Source organism: Heloderma suspectum, chromosome 2 (genome assembly GCF_057233095.1).
Source record: "Heloderma suspectum isolate Gila_16-S chromosome 2, 16-S_ref, whole genome shotgun sequence".
In the NCBI taxonomy this organism is placed as follows: Eukaryota; Metazoa; Chordata; class Lepidosauria; order Squamata; family Helodermatidae; genus Heloderma; species Heloderma suspectum.
In genome coordinates, this window is record NC_139459.1 from 379391344 (window position 1) to 379406015 (window position 14672).

At 50.7% G+C, this 14672-nt stretch overlaps 1 pseudogene; it reads left to right on the top strand.

Annotated features, from left to right (window-relative positions):
• Positions 1-6666: 6666 nt before the first annotated feature.
• On the top strand, positions 6667-10577 carry LOC146356337 (vomeronasal type-2 receptor 26-like; annotated as a pseudogene).
• Positions 10578-14672: the final 4095 nt, after the last annotated feature.

Consider the following 14672-nt stretch of genomic DNA (forward strand, 5'->3'; position numbering starts at 1 on the left):
AAACTGCTTGTTAGGTTGAAAAAGAAGGCAAGATATTCCAAAACAAACTAGTTCTTTCCTCGCTTTCCTACATTCATGGTCAAACCAGGAGGCTTCAGAAATAAAGCTGTTTCTAGGTATGAAGGTTTTTAACCAAAGAGGGGTTCGAGCTATTCATAACACTAATCTAAGCATTTCCAATGTCTCCGTTGTGTGTTTTTGTTTGTTTGTTTTTGTAATGCTCTAAGCTGGATAGGATGTAGGTTATTTAGAAGTTGATGGGTTCCTAGTCCCCAAAGCTCAGACCATTTGAGTCTCCTTGGTCCCATTCTCAAGCCACCCAAGATGCCCCGTTCTGGGTGGGGTTCATTCCACACTTGGTTTAACAGAGATAAGATTCATGGCAAGTGATCCCTCTCAGCTTGCTCCTTAGTTTGAAACTTTGCCACATGGGGCAATAATTTAGTAGGCATTAGTTTACCACACTCCCACCTCTAGAGCTCAAAAATGTAAAGTATCCATCAGATTTATCACGTTAAGTTCCACATACACCCATTAATGGATGTTTATAGAAAATCTTCAGTAGTTCCTGACCACTACAGTTTCACGTCTCATCCAATGAGCAACAGCCCAGTGGAAAAATATCCTCCATGTATGTGGAAATCTGACTGCCTTTAGATTTGAATCCTACACCTATACGAGGATTAAAATATCCACATATTAGAAGATCAGTGCCAGGGTAGCATAATAAGATAGTTTCCAGAAGACTGACTAGACTATTCCATAATGACAGCTCTGCTGGAGGAATGTAAACATTTCTAAAAATAATCTTTCTGCCCTTCATCTTGTGAATAATCAAGGTCCGGATGTATTGACATGTTTTACTGCTGTTCTTCATTGCTTTGTTTTATGGCTGTTCACTCACTCTCACACAAACATTTTATTGCATATGACGAAAAGCCATTACAAACAACAGAGCTTAAGACATGATGCAGCAACAACAGAAACCATGATTCAAGTTAATATATCACCTGCACAGTTAACTGCAATAGCTTTCAGAGCGACTGCAAAAAATATGTTTCAAAGCAGTAGCAAACAAAGCTGTTTTATATGTACTATAAGGATTGTGATGGCATAGGAACTAGTTTCATGGGTGCTGTTTTATTGCTGCTGTTTGTAATTTCTGTTATTCTTAGGGGTGGACAAAAGTCCCTTACCTGTCCTCGAAGGATGTTGGTGGTGGGGGGGAGGCGCTTCGCTGCTCCCCCCGCAAAGTTCAGCCTGGGGGGGAGGCTTCCCGCCTCGCCCCGGCTGAAATTCAGGCCGGGAGGGAGGCTTCCCGCCTCGCCCTGGCCGAAATTCAGGCCGGGGAGGAGGCTTCCCGCCTCGCCCGGCCGTGAACGCGAAAGTTTAAAAAAAAACAAAAACGCCCCCTGATAGGCTACGTGACGATTAACGTAGCCTATCACGGCTAGATCTGCAAAATCACGGCTAGATCTGCAAAATCTTTACGTAGACTACGGCGACCAAATAAGGAACGGGAATGGCGGCTCCCTATGGGGGCCGCCATTATCCGTACGCGCTTTTCTTTTTTTTTTTTAAAGTCACCCGTGATAGGCTACGTGACGATTGACGTAGCCTATCATGGCTAACTTTGCAAATCGTTAATCGTCACGTAGCCTATCAGGGGGCATTTTTTCTTTTTTTCTTTTATTGCAATGGCGGCGGCAGCAGCCAGTCGAAAGACCAGCTGCCGCTCCCGCCCCGCTCGAACACCTCCTGAACCGCCGTCCGGACCTGCCGCCGGGAGGGACATTCGGCGAAGGTAAGTCCCGTCCCGGGGGGGGGGGGTGCGGGGGGCGGGGGGGGGGTTTCAGAGGATTTCTCTCCGAAACTTGTTCGGGGGGCCGAACACGTTGGCGCTCGGCCCCCCGAAGTTTCGGGGAGAAATTCTCCGCCATCCCTAGTTATTCTAGGACTGTGTTATAGTTTACTTTGATATTATACCTTGCATCTTTCTATACAGTGTCTTCAGCACATGTATAGAAAAGGTGGGATATGACGGTTGAAACAAACAAACAAACAAACAAACAAATTTTCCCTGCCATGGTGTTGTGCGAAAATAGTGCAAAAATACAAAAACAAATCCCCCACACCCCAGGCAGACACGAAAACACGAAAGGCTTGAGGTCACTTCGAGTCACTAGGACTACAGAGTCTGTGGGGTCCTTTCAGAACTCTATGATTCATTTCCAGAGAGAAAAACACATCTTTTTTCTTTGTGCTTCTTCTCTGTATTGCTAGACCATGCCTCGTTCCAGGTGCGTGAAGAGCTGCCACCCCGGATATGCCAACGTGATTCAGGAAGGAAAGCCACCTTGCTGCTATGCTTGTGCTCCGTGTGCGGAAGGGACAATCTCCATTCAAGAAGGTGGGGAAGCTCAGAGGTATGGGCGTTCTCTTGGGTAAATGTTTACATCGGCCTAATACTTTCCCCTACTCTGTTTTAATTCTCTCTTCTATTCATTTAAAACCATTTAAGAAAACCTCCCATGAATGTGTAAGATAAGAAGGCTTTATGAAGGATTCCTAGCTTGTGTAGGAAACTTAAGGGGAGTTCATTGGAATTGCCCTACTCGGCACCAGCTTGTCTAGCTGAAACTGGGGGCCATTGTGGGCGGGTGGGGTGACAAGATGTATGGGCCTCTGATTGGTGCACCCCAGTCACACCACCGGTCGGGGAGGAGCAGGCCGAGTTGTCTTAAACTCGACCCCCCTCCCTATCTCAGCTCTTTGGCGCGACACAGCTATTGAGAGTTAAATAGCTAAAGACTCGCCTGGATTCGACGGGGGATTCTTGCCTACTGGAGGCCGGCTTCGTCGTCGTCTTTCCAGCCACCTGGACTCAGCGTACTTCTGCGCGCCAAAGCTTCTCTTCACGCGCGGCTATTGAGTTGCCGGCATTCACGGCGGGTCTCGTGCGCTCCGGCGCCGCTCCCACTGGGGCGGCGCCTGCTGGCTGTCGGGAGAGCCAATGTTGCTGGTGATATCGTGTCTGCCCCCCCATCCTTCCCTCCCTCATTGTCGAGCGACCGCCCGCTCGAGCGCGAGACCTCTCCTCTCCGCAGCCGGCCATTACTCCTGCGTCAGCACCGGCTGCAGCTCCTGGTGTGTCCCGAGTCGGGTGCCTTACTCCCTCCCGGGGGTCCGGGTGGGGAGGTGCGCGCCCTCCCGCCTCCTTGCTCAGCCTTTGTTCACCCCACCCAACCACCTCACCCGCCTGCTCGCTCGCTCACCCACCCGCCCGCTCGATCACCCGCCCCCTCGTTCATTTTGCCTGTTGCCCGCCCGCCCGCTCGCCCACCTGCCCGCTCGCCCACTCGCTCGCTCTCTCACCTGCCCGCCCGTTTGTCTGCCGGCTGGCTGGCCGGCTCTCTGCCTGTCTGCCTGCCGGCCGGACTCCTAAATCGCAGGCCTCCTCGGGGCTCACCTTCCGCCGGCCTCCGCCAGCCGCGGCCTTGCGCTTGCCTCGCGTGGTCCTCGGAGGCGTTGGTCCTGGTGAGGGGCAGCGGCAGCGCGCGTTGAGCACAGCGCCCGTGTTTGCCGGCTCCGGCGGTCTCGGCGGCTGTATGCCTGCCTCCACACCCAGCTCGTGAGTTGAGACGGCCTGGTGGGGAGGGGAGTCTGGATGCAGAGCCAGAGGCTGGGTGTTTTCCCCGCAGTGCCTTAGTCTTTTCCTCCCCCCCCCGCAATAATAATAATAATAATAATAATAATAATAATAATAATAATAATAATAAAATTGTGAAGCAGCTGCGGCTGCCTGTTTGGCACTTCCCGAGCTAGGGCGCCCTCGGCTGAGGGCGCCCGTGCTCAAGCGCATCTCCATTACCGCTGATAAAAAACAACAACAACTTTGCTGCGCCTCTTGAGCTTTAATCTCTTGGTCTGGAACTCGTATCCACTGATTGTGAAGATTGTGAGGTAGCTGCCTGTTGCCTGGGGTGCCCACTTGCTTACTTAAGTCTCTGATAGCAGCTAAGCTTAATTCATCTTTTGCATCATGCCTCCCAAGAAGGGCCAAGGTGGTAAGAAAGGGAAGGGGAGGGCACCTCACCCCTCCCCAAAAGACCGCCACCAAGGCCCGATTCTGACTCTGATGAGGACTCAGACCTGGTATTGACATCAATTCTTTCTCGTTTGGAAGATGCTGAGCGTTCCTCGGGGATCCCTCTCCCTCCCCCAGCCAAGCCCCAAAACCCCTCAGCGGTCCAGCCTAAGCGAACGCGGCAGCAGACACAACGCTCGTTGCTCCTTTCTATTTCAGCTTGTCTGGACGCTATTGAGGCATCCACCTCCTCTTCCTCGGCTCTTCCAGAAGGCGCACCGCCTTCAGTGGAGCTCCACCCTTCTGTGGCCTCATCTTCCCTGGGTGTACAAGCAGCAACGTCAGTTTTTCCAGCTAGGGATCAGAGCACGCCCACGATGGATACAGGTGAGACTGCTTTGGCACCTCAATTCGCATGGCCGGGCATGGGGCAAATCACCCCATGGGGTTGGTTGCCGTGGTTTACCCTTCAGGGTGGCCCAGTCCCCCCTCTCTCACTTCCTTCAGTTACTTCAGCCTCCCCAGTTAGTACTCCCCAGCCCGTTGCCTCGGCCTCAACTCCCAGTTCAACTGCTCTGGTGGCCAGCCCACCTAATTCAGTGGGGCCTGGCGCCTCATTCCCCTTAGCAGGAGATGCCACCACGTCAGCCCCGTCACTGCTCCAGCCTCATCCCCTTAACGTCGCCTCCACCAGGGTTTGGCAGGGGCCCGCCGGTTCGGTTCGGGACCCCCTAGCTTATCTATCTCCTCCTCTCCTAACCCCACAGTTGTCCTCGGTTGACCCATGCGCCAACCTGAGTCGAGGATCTATGCCCACTGGTGCTACTTCCTCCCCTATTGGTTTTCACTTAACCATTGCCACCAGAGAAAAGATTTTACGGGGTGAATTTACTGACGTCTTTGCCCTGCTCTTTCGCGAGCCCGAACCCAGCGATAAAGATAGGACCCGTGACCGAGATCCTGAGCGGAGCAAAGCCCGCAAGGTGCCTCGCACCTGGGTGAACTGGTTGCCAGGTTTTTTAATTTACGCTGGCATCCTCCAACAGAGATTCCCTGAGAGGGCTTGGGTTCTCACCAAATACCTTGACATAATATACAGGGCTTACACTGAATATGAAGGGAGTGCATGGCTGGCCTATGATGAGGCCTTTCGAAGGAGGGCCGCCATTGACCCCTCCATGCGCTGGGATCTGAAGGACCAGGACCTTTGGCTCCAATTCATGACCCCTTCTAGGCCAGGCTTCGGCGACAGGTCCGACAGCGGCCACATCCTGGCCAAGCTGTCGCCCGCAATAGCCGTTAGGCCTATTGCGGGTCCAGGGGTTCAACACCTCTGGCTGTGCTGGGAGTTCAGCTCCAAAGGTTCCTGCTCCCGAAACCCATGCTGCTTCCAGCATGAGTGCTCTCTTTGTGGTGGTCAACACTCCTGCTCCTCCTGCCCGAGAGCCAGAGGTTGGAGAGGTTCTCCAAGGGATGGCCGTGGTGGCAGAAAACAGAGCGGTGGGCACCCTCCCACTCCCAAAGGGCCCCAGCCCAGTTAAGATTCTTCCGCTCCTCCAACTTCTAAGGCGTTACCTAAATAGTCGGGCAGCGATCTACTTGGAACGCGGCTTTACACTGGGTTTCAGGATCCCCTTTATGGGTCTGCGCAAGCCATATTTGACCGGTAACCACCGGTCTGTTCTTAGCATGCGGCGACTGGTGCAAGATAAAATTAACAAAGAAGTTCAGGCAGGTCGAGTCATCGGCCCCTTTTCCTCGCCCCCGCTACCCAACCTGCAAATTTCCCCTTTGGGAATTATCCCCAAGAAATCGCCCGGTGAGTTCAGGTTAATTCATGACCTCTCTTTCCCCAAGGGCCAGTCGGTTAATGATGAAATCCCAGATTCCCTATGTTCCATGCATTATACATCTTTTGACACTGCAGTAGCCATGATAAGAGCCCTGGGCCGCGGGGCATTGATGGGCAAGTGTGATATCAAATCCGCTTTTCGCATTTTGCCTATCAATCCTCTGGATTTTGATTTGCTGGGATTCTCCTTCCAGGACAAATTTTACATCGACCGCGCCCTCCCTATGGGATGCTCCATTTCTTGCGCCATGTTTGAAATGTTTAGTACCTTTCTGGAATGGGCCACACGGGATAAGACGGGCTGCGGCGATGTGGTCCACTATTTGGATGACTTCCTGTTTGCTGGACCCGGGGACAGCAGCCAATGCTCTGACCTGATTAAGGCATTCATATCCCTTTCCTCAGATTTAGGTGTCCCTTTGGCACATGAGAAGACAGAGGGCCCAGCTGTTACTTTGATGTTCTTAGGGATCGAGCTCGATACCCCCGCACAGTGTTCTCGTCTCCCTCACGATAAATTGCTGGTACTTAGGAATAAGCTCCAATCTATCTTGCACCTTCACAAAGTCTCCCTTAGAGCCCCCCAAGAGGTCATTGGCCATTTGAACTTCGCTTGTAGGGTGGTGGCCCTCGGCCACGCATTCCTGTGACGGTTCTGCTGGGCAATGCGGGGTCTTCGACTCCCGCATCATCGCACCAGAGTCACATCCGCTATGCGCATGGACCTATGGGTATGGCTTAAATTTCTGAGAGAATTTAACGGCATCTCATTTTGGAGGCGTGAGTTACTTCTACGAGCTGACATGCAGATCCATTCAGACGTGGCTGGCACCTTTGGTTTTGGGCTAATTTGGCTAGACCGGTGGTGCCTGGGCCAGTGGCCAGAGAGCTGGGCTGCCGGCAGTATCTGTCGTGACCTTACCTTCCTGGAATTCTTCCCCATTTATGTGGCTGTACATATTTGGGCAGACTTGATGGCCAACTCTGTCACTCTTTTTTGGTGTGACAATTTGGCTGTAGTGCACGTCATTAATACATTATCCTCCAGAAACCAAAAGGTCATGGAGTTAGTTAGAGCATTCACCCTCCAATGCTTACGCCACAACATATGGTTCCACGCCTGCCACGTGCTGGGTCTAGGGAACCCTGTAGCCGATGCTTTGTCACGAAACCAGATCGACAGGTTCCGTGTGTTGGCTCTGTGGGCACGTCTGCTGCCACACCCCATGCCAGACGAACTGTGGGAGATTGGCGCTCTCAAGTCGAACACGCTATCCTGAATTCTATAGCCCCGAGCACTAGAGCTGCCTACGAGAGAGGAGGTAGGGAGTTTAGCGCCTTCAGGTGCAGACTTCAGTTGCAGGATATGTGGCCCTTACCTGTGGACCACTTGTTACAATTCTGTGTACATATGCATAACAAGGGACTGTCTGCCAGGACCATTTCGGGGAAGCTTGCCTCTTTGGCTTTCTGGGCCAAAGTGCGAGGGGTGGAGGACTCCACCTCAGATTTCCGAATTAGGAAGGCTGTGCAAGGCTGGGCACGGATGTCTCCCGCCCCGCCAGACTCCAGACATCCCTTGTCACCAGTTATTCTTATAGGGCTTCGGGCATTGTGGCCTTCCATTTGCTCTTCTCCATACGAAGCCTCCCTCTTTCACGCTGCAGCCTTAACAGCCTTTTTTGGGGCCCTTAGGATTTCAGAGCTGGTCTGGGCATCCAAATCCGACAACACCGGGAGGGCCTTGAGGTATTCTGATATTCTGATCCATTCTAGCCTGATTCACCTCCATATTCGACACTCGAAAACCTATCAGTCAGGCAAGGGAGCATTGGTGATCCTTAACCAGGCCCAGGCTGACGTGTTATGCCCTGTCAGGGCCTTGAGGGCTTTCAGTGAGCATCGTGGGGCGAAGGAGAGTCCCCTATTTTGCCATGCCGACGGTTCAAGTTAGCCTTGACCACACTGGGTCTGGGGTATTATCGTTTCGGGACTCACTCATTCCGTATTGGGGCGGCCTCTATGGCAGCTGCCATAGGTTTTTCTTCCAAGCAAGTGAAGGCGGTAGGGAGATGGCGCTCCAGGGCCTTCCGCTCTTACATTCGCAAGTTGCCTGATGCTTCATGATGATTCTCTTCGCCTTCCCCAATGTTTTATTTAGATGGGATTCGACCGACGCCGGTACGGGTGCTCATTTGTGGGCACAGTATGGTTTTTTGGGCTGCCCGCAGAGCTTCTACGTTGGCCTTCGGATCCCGGCTGCAGTTTCCCCAACAGGTGGCGATACAATGGCTCGGCCGACGGGGTATGCGATGGGACAGTCTTCTTCCCACACTCTTTCAACGAGGTTTGGTCAGTTTCCCTCCACAGGTCCTGGTGCTGCACCTAGGAGGGAACGACCTGGGCCACAAGCCTGGAAAGGCCTTGATCGAGCAGGCACTGGCCGATCTGCGGACGATCCAACATCGCTGGCCGGGGGTGACCATATTATGGTCCTCAATGCTCCCGAGAATCATGTGGAGGGCGCAGAGCAATGCGGCCATGGAACAGGCCCAGCGCAAGGTGAACAGAGAACTGGCATGTGGGTTGTCAGAGCATGGTGATGGTTGCATCAACCACTAAGGAATCCATTGGACTAGGAGGGAGCTTTACAGGCAGGACGGCATCCACCTGTCAGACATGGGCAACGACTTATTTTCGGCCGATCTGCAAAGGGGCCTGCGGGAAGTTCTTCTGCGCAGGTGGGGGGAGTTTCACAAGCAATAGGCTTGTGACTCCTGTGGTGGCTAGGACGGGCAAAACAGGAAAGGGAGTAGGGATGGTGTGCACGCAGAGGCACCTTATGGTGACAGGTGACGCCTGAGGCCCCCTGAACGGGTTGTGAGGCTCGGCAGGGGGGATAAGGGTTGCCTGGGAGACCAACCCTACTCACTCACCCAGGTGTTGTGCGGCACCGGGTTGGGGGTGACAACGGAAGGTCTACCTCCCCCAGAAGGGGCAGTCCGGAGGGATGGTGAGATCACCGCCACCCCTCAGGCTGGGTGTGTTTTCACTCAAGAAGTGCCAGCTAGCCGCTGACACAGTTAGATGCCCATCCTAGTTACCCCTTTGCAGGTATTTCAATAAATGTGGCCCAATTTTCAACCCAAGTTTGTTGTCTGCATCTTCTTTAACCCATCTTCACTCGCAAATGCCCTCACCCCGGCTCCAGCTTGTCTAACACAGAGACTCTCCTGAACAATGTTTGGCTTATCACACTTGCTAATTCATATTTGAACAACACAGGATGCTACTTTTATTCCAAGTCAACGAAAAAATCCCTCAAGCTCAGTATTTACTATTTTACACAGGCTGGCATCAGCTCAGTTACATCTCTCAGATCCAGGTTTCCTGCCCCAATGACCAGAGATTCTTTTTTGGCGATGAGGCCATGGGTGGAACCTACTGATCAGAAAGCAGGTCCTCTATCAGGGAAGTTCTCTCTCCCTCTCTCTCCCTCTCTCCTCTATTATACACTGTTGTTTCCTGACCTTTTCCATGCTCCCATCTCTCTTCCAAAAGGAATAGAACACCGCAGGTTCTGGATGTATGACTGATATTAATGACGCTGACGTCACTCCTTCTTCCCAGATGCAGACCATTGCACCAAGTGTCCAGAAGATCAACATCCAAACAAGGCCCATGATCAATGTGTCCCCAAGGATATAATTTTCCTCTCCTATGGAGAACTATGGAGAACCTTTGGTTCCTATGGAGAACCTTTGGGGATCATCCTGGTTTCCTTTGCACTATTCTTGTCTTTAATCACAGCCTCTGTGTTAGGAATCATCATTAAATACTCAGAAACACCAATAGTCAAAGCCAACAACTGGAACCTCTCCTACATTCTCCTTGTCTCCCTCCTGCTTTCCTTTTGGTCCTCCTTCCTGTTCGTTGGCCATCCAAGGAAAGTGACCTGCCTTCTCCGACAAACAGCCTTCAGCATCATCTTCTCAGTTTGCATCCCTGCTGTGTTAGCCAAAACGATCACCGTGGTGCTGGCCTTTCTGTCCACAATTCCAGGGAACAAGGTGAAGAGATGGCTGGGGAAGAGTCTCGCCAACTCCATTGTAATTTCTTGTTCCAGTGTCCAAGTTGTCATCTGCTCCATCTGGCTGGGCATCTCTCCACCCTTCTGGAGCATCTCTCCACCCTTCTCTCCACCTCCACTCTGACATGCACTCCCAGCCTGGACAGATTACCCTGGAATGCAATGAAGGCTCTGTCTCCATGTTTTATACTGCTCTTGGCTACATGGGCTTCCTGGCTGCCACCTGCTTGATGGTGGCTTTCCTAGCTAGAAATCTGCCTGGGGCCTTCAATGAAGCGAAGTTGATCACCTTCAGTATGCTAGTCTTTTGCAGTGTCTGGGTCTCCTTTGTGCCCACCTACCTGAGCACGAAGGGGAAATACATGGGAGCCATGCAGGTCTTCTCTATCTTGGCCTCAAGTGCTGGGTTGCTGTGCTGCATCTTTCTTCCCAAGTGCTACATTATTGTATTGAGGCCAGATCTGAATAGAATGGAGCATTTCTTCCTGAAAACTAAAGATGGCATCTTATCAGAGCTAGAGAGGTGGAAGAATTCCACCTCCACTTAGTGAAGTACGAACGTTATGAAATCCGTTCCGTTTCTTTTTCATAGCTTGTTAGGGATCTTTCATTCCACCATCTGCAGTGATTTCAGAAAGTGTGTTGAATGCAGTCCACATTTTCTGGTTGGCCGTTTGCAAACTCCCGAGATTGGCCTGTGTCTGCCTCTGTTCAAGGAGGGAGGGAAATCCCATTGAAAGCAAATTGGCTTCTGATTTGGAGGTGACAGGCACTGCTTTCCCACCCAAGAAGTAGTGCCTAAAGCAACTGCTTAAAAAAAATCTGAAAAGATGCCAAGCTCTGCCACATGAATTGCATGAACGGCACACTCCTATGCAAGTTTAGACAGAAAAAAGTTCTACAACTGCATGGCTGGCTGGGGAATGCTGTGAGTTGTAGGACTTTTTTTTGGTCTAAATGTGCATAGGGTTGTGTTTTAAATAGCCAGTGAAATCCAAACTTTGAAGGCTTTCTCCTGTTTGGCTGAAAAAGAAGACTCCCCCATCCACCCAGGGAAACCATGTGTTGGGAGGTGCTGGGTAAAACAAGGGTACATAAAATCAAAAAGGGGATCCTCACAATTTCATATGATTTTTAAAGGGGAGACCCACAAAACCAGTATCCAACCACAGAGCACATCTGTCTCCACTGACTGAAGTAAAATATATGGATCTTCCACCAGCCTAAACTCCTGCATTTAAAATGGGGTTTTCTGCTTCCGTTTTAAAAGCAGGATCACAACTGGGTGCCTTTACATGTGCTCCCTTACGCCCCCTTCTCCTGGTAGCTTAGCTTCTGCGATACTGTTTTCTAGTGGCCCCAATCCTGGGCACTTTCTTACTTGGGAGTTAGCCATATTGAATTCAGTGGGACTTACTTCTGAGTAGACATAAGATTAGGGATGGCAGAGAGTTTCTCCACGAATCTTGGGGAGGCCGAATGCCAACGCATTTGGCCCCCCGAAATTGTTGGTGAAATTCTCCCCCCCCCCAGGATGGGACTTACCTCCCTCGAATGTCCCTCTCGGTGGCGGGTCCCGGCAGCGTTTCGGCGGCGTTTCGGCGGGAGCTGGGGCAGCAGCCGGTTTTCCGACCGGCTGCCGCCACCGCCATTACAAAGTGAATGTAAAAAACACACACACACGTGATAGGCTACGTAACGATTAACGTAGCCTATCATGGCTAGATTTCCAAAGTCAGCCATGACAGGCTACGTAAATCGTTATGTAGCCTATCACGGGTGCTTTGAAAAAAAAAAAACGCATACGCAAATGGCGGTGCCCTTGGGCACCGCCATTTGCATTCCTTATTTGGGCCCGGGTAGCCTACGTAAAGATTTACGTAGACTACGGCAAAAATAAGGGCAACGCTATTTTTTACATTCACTTTCTTATTTCGCTGGCCTGAATTTCGGCTGGGTGAGGCGGGGCGCCTCCCCCCCCAGCCTGAATTTCAGCCGGGCGAGGCGGGGTGCCTCCCCCCCTGGCCTGAACTTTGGGGGGAGAACCGAAGCGCCTCCCCCCCACCGCAAAGCAAGCTGCGGGACCAGGGAAGTGACTTTCGTACATCCCTAGTTGTTTTTGCAATGTCAAAAACTTCCTGGTCTTACACATGGTCATTGATTTTATCATGCTTTGGGACTCCTGTTCTAAGACTATTGAACTTTTGCAGTTCTGATTAGATTGGTTTGGCTAGATCTGACCTTGTGAACGTGACCTGCAGGCCTATTGGGTTACCATCACTTTGCTCTCACTTCCCTGCCTTGTCTCAGTCAAGGATCTCTTAAAAGGAGCCATATCCATGATTGCCAACTTTTACTGGAGTCTGCAGTGCCTGACCTTCCATAGGGCAGCCTGCTAACCATCCATCACACCCCATCATGACAAGCTTTTAGGAAGTGCCTGTAGTTCAATCAGGAGGTTAACAAAGCATGGACTAGTGTTGCCGGGTGATCCTGGTCCAGGAATGGCCATAGCTGGTGAACCATGAGTTGGGTCAATGATGCAGAGGATAAAGAAATGCTTCTTTATAGCTAGGGGTGCAATCCATCCACTCAGGTGCTACTGTATGTCTGGGAGTATCATGCTGCGGAAATTGCATAGCTGTGCAGGGAATGAGTCTGGGATAAGCAGTGATGTCACCTGATGCGTCGTTTAAGTTCTCCCAAACTCCTGACAAACTCAACAATATTTTGGACACCTTGGATGAGCTCACTAGTGGTACTGCTAAGGGGGGGGGGATTAGATTGGCAGCCCCCCCACTTGTTGCTGGTTGGCAAGACTAACCTATCTAGCAACAGAGGTGCAATAGGTGGGTTTCTTTGGTATTGCTGCCTCTCATTAGAAAAGAAATTGAGTAGAGAAAGGCAAAGCAGAATGAGCGCTCACCAGTCCCACTTGCATGCAAAAAGCTAAGAATAAATAGAGACTACAGTCGCCTTTATTTAAGAACAAAAAACAGCTTTACTCATGAGTATTCTTGCATAACATGCAGGTACAGCTTACAGTCTGAAATAAGAGTGTGATCGGTCTATTCCTACAACACTGGCAGGAGAGAGAGCATAAGCACACCATGTGCTCCTAGCAATGGAGGAAGGGGGAGAGAGAGAGAGAGAGAGAGAGAGGAAGAAGGAAAGGGTGGAGCAGGAAGCTACTGCTACAGAGTTGAGAGGCTAGCTATGCCCCCAAATCCCTATGCATTAACTAGCTAAATGCCAAACTGCCCCCCTTCCTGTAACTTGCAGATTAAGTTGCGATATTCCCAACAGCAGTTGGGAGGGTCAGGAAAAGGATCAGAGCTGGCACTCTTCCCAGCTATGATGCTAACATTATTTACTAGTTCCCAGTTTCTTATCTGTATGAAACTTTGAAAGAGAGCGCAATAAGTAATTGAATAAGGACCTACCGTTTAAATGGCCCTGCACCTGACACTAAGCAATGAAATGCACCAATATCATAAATCTCCTCCTGGATGTGTTGCTGGCCCAATACTTATTGTGTGGGGAAGATCCCCAGTTCCTTATTCTTTTCTACCTGTTTGGTGTGCCACCCTTCAGAGTGTCCTGCATTGAGAGAAAAGCTTGGGCCAGACTCAATCCAATGCCATCACATAGAAGACACTCTCCTTGGTCTGTGGGGGTATCATACGAGGGGTCTCAAAGCTTATTGTGGGGTTGATACCACCATTTCCTTATCTATCAGTGTCATCACCACACATTAATCTCTGTTACACAAATGTGATGGTTTTGATTGGAAGGCATTGTGTACCTTGAAGGGGACAGTCTCCCCATCATGGAAATGTATCATATGGGATAGTCCTAAGCTAGGTTTTGGTGCTGGGCCATTTTCACTTCAGGACTTTATTCAATTTACTGATTGAGCTCGCTTTCTAAGTTTTCCACAGATAAGGAACTGGGAACTACGATCCAAGTTTGCCATCATTTCTCAGCCTGAGATGTTATGGAACTGTTTCCTCTTGTAACAGACAATATTGGCGCAAGGTGACTCCACTCAGTAGAAGGACGTTTCACGTGTTGATACAGGACAGGCCACAAGTGCTTGGAGTTGTGTGCCTCTTACGATGGTGTTTCTCTGGCAAAGGCCTGGCCAAGCTCAATCGTCCAATGGCTGCCCCCCTACCCAGGATATGGTGCAGCTCCGGTGACTTTGCACAAATATCTTTTCCTCCATCCATACATCTGTACTTGGAGTCATATGGAATTGAAGAAGTTGCAGAGCAGATGTTTCCTTCCCTTAGAATGATCAGATTCAGTGACTTATTCTTGTTCTTGCCAAAGTTTAAGGGGATCTCCCCAAAGGTTGCCTTTGAGTCCAAAAACAAAACTAATCATGCTAACAAAACCACCACCAAATCACAGAAGCATATACGTGGACACAGAGGTGATGTATGGTTTGATGATGGTTTGGGGATTTATAATGATTCCAAGGATCCATGCCTGGGATCCATGTTTCTGTGCCATGACAGTGCTGGAGGTGCTGGATGAGTTTATGGTTCAGTCCATGGAGACAGAAATTATATGAGATTTGATGGTGGTTTTTTGGGGGACGGACCTCATCAGAATAGGCCAGGGCAGAGTCCAGGTTG